Source organism: Neofelis nebulosa, chromosome 1 (assembly GCF_028018385.1).
Source record: "Neofelis nebulosa isolate mNeoNeb1 chromosome 1, mNeoNeb1.pri, whole genome shotgun sequence".
Classification (NCBI taxonomy): Eukaryota; Metazoa; Chordata; class Mammalia; order Carnivora; family Felidae; genus Neofelis; species Neofelis nebulosa.
In genome coordinates this window covers 155,751,332-155,757,423 of record NC_080782.1, presented here as the reverse complement: position 1 = coordinate 155,757,423, position 6,092 = coordinate 155,751,332, and the positions used below count along the sequence as shown (strand labels likewise).

General features: G+C 32.9%; 1 pseudogene; it reads left to right on the top strand.

Annotated features, from left to right (window-relative positions):
- The first annotated feature begins 2,376 nt into the window (after positions 1 to 2,376).
- On the top strand, positions 2,377 to 2,972 carry LOC131493031 (large ribosomal subunit protein uL16-like; annotated as a pseudogene).
- The last annotated feature ends 3,120 nt before the right edge of the window (positions 2,973 to 6,092 follow it).

Here is a 6,092-nt window from a genome sequence, read left to right as displayed (position 1 = left end):
ATTTAGGAACAAAAGTGCCTCTATGCAAGGAGTGGAATCTACCACCACATTCCAAGGGACCCAGAAAGATTCTTGTCCCCCTCTACACTGGGTAATAGGAAGACAAATCATGGTACATGGTGTCCTTTATTAGACATGTCTTTGCAAGTATATTCTTTCAATGTGGTCTGTATTCTAATTCTTTTGATATTATCTTTTGTACAGAAGTTTTAATTTTAATGAAGTCCAGATTATCAATTATTACTTATGTTTCTATAATGGATTGTGCCTTTGGTGTTGTATCAAAAAGATCATTGCTGTACCCAAGACCATAAATTTTTCTCCTATGTTATCTTCCAGAAGTTTTTACAATTTAAATTTTAGATTTACTGCTATGATCCATTTGGGGTTAATTTTTGTGAAGGGCAAAGAATCTTCACAGGATTATTATTATTATTATTATTGTCATTATTACTTTGCATGTGGATGTCAACTGGAGGTCTTATTGTTTTACCCATATTTGTTTGTAGGAGATTATGCTCATTTCATTGAATTGTCTTTGCTCCTCTGTCAAAGATCAGGTGATAATACATATAATGGTCTCTTTCTGGGTTCTCTGTTCTATTCCATTAATCTATTTGTCTACTCTTTTGTTAATACCACACTGTCTTTATTACTGCAGCTTTATAGTAAGTCTAGAAAGCAAGTAAGTTTGTTCTTTTTCTTTCAATATTGTGTTGGCTATACTGGATATTTTACCTGTGCAAAATCTTTTGAATGAGCCTTCCTTTCTCTATAAAATATATATTAAGTGGGAAGAACTGACTTCTTGGTAGTCTTTAGTCTTCCTATCCATAAGCATGAAATATTTTTCCATTTATTTAATTATTTTTGATTTTTATTATTATTATGACTTTGTAGCATACTTTGAAATCAGGAAGTATGACGTCTCTGATTTTGTTCTTTTTTTTCTCAAGGTTGCCTTGATTATTTATGGTCTTTTGTGGTTCAACATACATATTAGAATTGTTTATTCTACTTCTGTGAAGAAAATCTTTGGTTATTTTGATGGAAATTTTCTTGAATCTGTAGGTGGCTTTGTGTAGTATGGTAATTTTAACAATATTTACTCTAGTGTGTGAATATGAGATGTCTTTCCATTTGCTTGTGTCTTCTTCAATTTCTTTAAGCAAAACACTGTAGTTTGTTTTGTTTTGTTTTGTTTTGATTTTTTGAGAGCCAGAGAGTGAAAGTAAGGGAGGGGCAGAGAAAGAGGAAGACAGAGAATCCCAAGAGAGCTAAGCACAGAGCCCAATACAGAGCTTGATCATGGTCTAAACTGAAATCAAGAGTCAGACACTTAACCAACTCAGCCACCCAGGAGCCCCACAAAGTATTGTAGTTTTCATTGTACATCTCTCATTCCACTAGTTAAATTTATTCTTAAACATTTTATTGTTTTTGAGAATATTGTGATTGGGATACTTTTATTTTATTTTTTTGAGATGCTTCATCATTAGTGAAAATAATTGCAATGAATTTTTTATGTTAATATTGTATTTTATCACTTTATTGAAGTCATTAATTCCATTTTTGGTTAATCCTTCACGTTTTATCTATACTAGATCATGTCATCAGAAACTAGAAATAGTTTTACTTTTTCCTTTCTGATTTGGATAATTTTATTTCTTTTTCATGCCATATTGCTCTAGTTAGTCTCCTAATGCTACATTGAATAGGAGCAGTAAAAGTGGGAACCCTTATCTTGCTCCTGGTCTTACAAGAAATGCTTTCAATTTTTATCAATTGAGTATAATGTAGCTGTAGGTTTGGTGTATATGGTCTTTTTTGTGTTATGTTCCTTCCATACCTGATCTGCTAAGGATTTCAACACAAAATGTTATGTATTTTTTCAAATGTTTTTTTTTTCTGGATTCATTGAGATGTGCAGGTGACTTTTATCTTTCATTATATTGATGTGGTGTATTACATTTATTGAATTTTATATATTGCATCATCCTTATATCCTAGGGATAAATACTACTTGGTCATGGATTATAATACTTTTAATGTGTTCTTGAATTTGGTTTGCTAATATAGTGCTTAGAATTTTTGCACTATATTCATCAGATATATATGTTTGTAGTTTTCTTTTTCTTGTTATATCATTATCTGGGTTTGGTTTCAAAGTGATGTTGTTTTCTTATAATGTATTTGGAAGTATTCCCTCCTTCTTTGTATTTTGGAAGATTTGGGGGAGGAATGGTACAAATTCTACTTTAAATGTTTGATAGAAGTCTCTAATAAAGCCATCTGTACATGGGGTTTTGTGAATTGATTACTGATTAAATCTCTTGCTCTTTTCCTTGGTGCACCACTGAAGATCCTGGTGTTGCCATGGGTTTCTGCCCTACCTGGTATTATCAATATTATAAGAACAAGCCGTATCCAAAGTCTCACTTCTGTAGAGGTGTCCCTTATACTAATTTCTGCATTTTTGACCTGGGGCAGAATAAGGCAAAAGTTCCCAATGAGTTCCCACTATGTGACCACAGGGTGTTAGATGAATATGTGCAACTATCCTCTGAAGCCCTGGAGGCTGCCTGCATTTGTTTGCAGCAAGTACATTGTGAAAAGTTGTGGGAAAGATGTTTTTCATATCCCAGTGTAGCTCTCTACCCCTTCCACATCATCTGTATCAACAAAATGTTCTGCGATGGGGCTGACAGGCTATAGACAGATATGCAGGGTACTTTTGGAAATCCCTAGGGCACAGTGGTGAAGGTCCACATTAACCATGTCACTGTGTCCATCTACAGGAAGATGTAGAACAAGGAGCATGCGACTGAGGTCCTATACAGGTCAAGTTCAAGCTCCCTGGCTGCCAGGAGATCCACATTTTCAAGAAGTGAGGTTTACTACGTTTATTATGGATGAATCTGAAGACATGGTGGCTAGAGCAGCTCATTTCAGAGAGCTGTGGAATCAAATAAAACTCTAATCATGGTCCTTGGACAAATTGTGGACTTTGTACTCATAAGAATCTTGACACTGCCCCTCCTTATTCATGGCCACCAGCAACTCCTACTTCTTGTAAAAAAAAATTACTTATTAGTCTGTTAAGATTTTTTATTTCTTCCTGATTCAGTTTTGGTAGGTTGTGTATTTCTAGAAGTGGATTTATGTCTTCTATGTTATGTACTTTGCTGGCATACAATTGTTCGTGGTATCTCTTATGATTATATATATATTTCTATAAAGTCAGTTATAATGTGTCCTCTTTCATTTCCCATATTTTAGGGTTTTCTCTTTTTTTCTTAGTCTAGCTTATATTTTTGGAAGAATCAGCTCTTACTCTCACTGATTATTTCCATTGTTTCTATGATCTTTCAGGACTAAACCACAGCAAGAGACATGGGTGAAATAGATAAAGAATTTAAAGTAATGATCATGAAGATACTCAGTGGACTTGGAGAAAAAAGTGGAGGACATTAGTGAGACTCTTAATGAAGAGATAAAAACAAACCAATCAGAGCAATAAATAAAATTTTAAAAAATCACTTGATGTAATAAACAGGAGGCTAGATGAAACATAAAAAAAATTAGTGATCTGGAAAACAAGAGTAATGGAAAATTACCAAGCTTAACAAATGAGAGGAAAAAATATGAAAATTGAGAATGGTCTTAAGCAACTCAGTGAATCTATCAAGCATAATAACATTTATATTATAAGGATCTCAGTAAAAGAAGAGAGGGAAAAGGGAGCTCAAAATTAAATTGAAGAAATATTAGCCAAAAACTTCCCTAACCAAGGTAAAGGAACAGATATTCAGATGAAGGAGACACAGAGATCCCCCAACAAAATCAGCCAAAAAGGGACCATACCAAGACATATAATATTCAAAATGGAAAAACACAGTGAAAAGGAAAAAAAATAAATAAAAGCAGCAAGAAAACACAAGACAATTGTATCCAAGGGAAACCCCATAAGGCTATCAGCAGATTTTTCAGCAGAAACTTTTCAGGCCAGAAAGGAGGGGTATAATATATTCAAAGTACTGCAAGGAGAAAATTTGCAGCTAAGAATATTCTATTAAGCAAGACTATCATTCAGAATAGAAGAAGAGATAAATACTTTATCATACAAACAAAATCCAAATGAGTTTATGACCATTAAGCCACCCTTATAAGAAATATTAAGGAGACACTTTGAGTGGAAAGGAAAGGTCATAAATGAGATATGAAAAGTAAAAAAACCAGAAACGTTAAAAATAAGGTTTTTTTGTTTTTGTTTTTGTTTTTTTTTTATCAGTCAAAAGATGGAATGCCTGGGTGGCTTAGTTGGTTGAGTGTCCAACTTCTGGTTAGGTCATAATCTCACAATTTGTGAGTTCAAGCCCCACATTGGGCTCACTGCTATCAGTGCACAGTCTGATTTGGATCTTCTGTCGCCCCTCTTTCTGCCTCTCCCCTGCTCATGTTCTCTCTCTCAAAAGTGAATAAACATTTATTAAAATAAAATCAGTCAAGGGACTAATTTTCATAAAACAAAAAATATACAAAATATGACACCATATACCTTCAACTTGGGAGGGAGGGAGAGGAGTAAAGAATGGGTTCAAACTTAAGTAATCATCAACTTAACATAGACTGCCATATGAAGAAGATAGTATATACAAAGCTAATGTTATCCACAAATGAAAAACCAGTAATATGCAAACATAAAGAGAAAAGAATGCAAGTATATTACTAAAGAAAGTCAACAAACTTTGAAAAGAACAAGGGTAGAATGGATCAGGAAAAAACTACAAAAAACAAATAAAACAAGTAACAAATTAGTAATAAATGCATATCTATCAATAATTTCTGTGAATGTAAATAAAGCAAATGGTCCAACCAGAAGACATAATGTGACACAGTGGATAAACAAATAAGGACAATCTATAAGCTGCCTACAAAAAGTCATTTCAAACCTAAAGAAACATGCTGACTGAAATTGAGGGGAAGGGGAAACATTTTGTCATGCAAACAGATATCAAAGAAAGCCAAGGTAACAATATTTGCATCATGCAAAATATAGTTTAAAATAAAGACTGTAACAAGAGACACAGAAAGGCATTCTATAATAATAAAGGGGACAATCTGACAAGAAGATATAACAATTGTAAATGTTGATGAACTCAACATGATAACACGGAAATGTATAAAAGAGTTAATAACAAACATAAAGGAAATAATCAATAGCAATACAACACTAGTAGAGTACTTTAACACTTTACATACATCAATGGACAGATTATCCAAACAGAAAATCAACAGTAGCTTAACAAAGACACATTAGACAAAATGAATTTAGCAGACATATTCAGAAATTCCACCCTAACACAATAAAATACACATTCTTTCCAACTTCACATGAAACATTCTCCAGAATAGATCATATATTAGGCCACACAAAACTGTCAGTGAGCACAAAACTATTGAGATAATACCATACATTTTTGCTGAACATAACACTAAAAATCTAGAAAAAAAACAATAAAAAAAGGAAAGACCACAAATACAAGAAGATTGAATAACATTGTAGTAAACAATGAACGAGTCAACCAAAAAAATTAAAGAAGAAATAAAAAAAAATACATGAAAACAAATGAAAATGTAAAGAAAATGGTCCAAAATATTTGGGAAGTAGCAAAAGTATTTATCAGAGGGAAATTAATAGCAATAAGGGCCTACCTCAAAAAGCAACAAGAGTCGTAAGTAAGCAACATACCTTGCACTTACTTGACCTACAAAAGGAAGAACAGATCAAACCAAAATCCAGTAGAAGGAACAAAATAATCAAACATAGAAAAAAATAAATGATATAGAAATTTAAAACAATAGAAATGAAAACAAAACAAAACAAAAAACAAGAAACATTAGAACAGATAAAAGAAACCAGCAACTGTTTCTTTGAAAAGATCAATAAAATTGATACACCTCTGGCAAGACTCATAAAACAAAAGAAAGAGAGACAGAGAGAGAGACAGAGAGAGAGGCAGAGAGAGAGAGGATTCAAATAATTCAAATGAATGAGGAGAAATATCAACCAACACCACAAAAATGCAAAA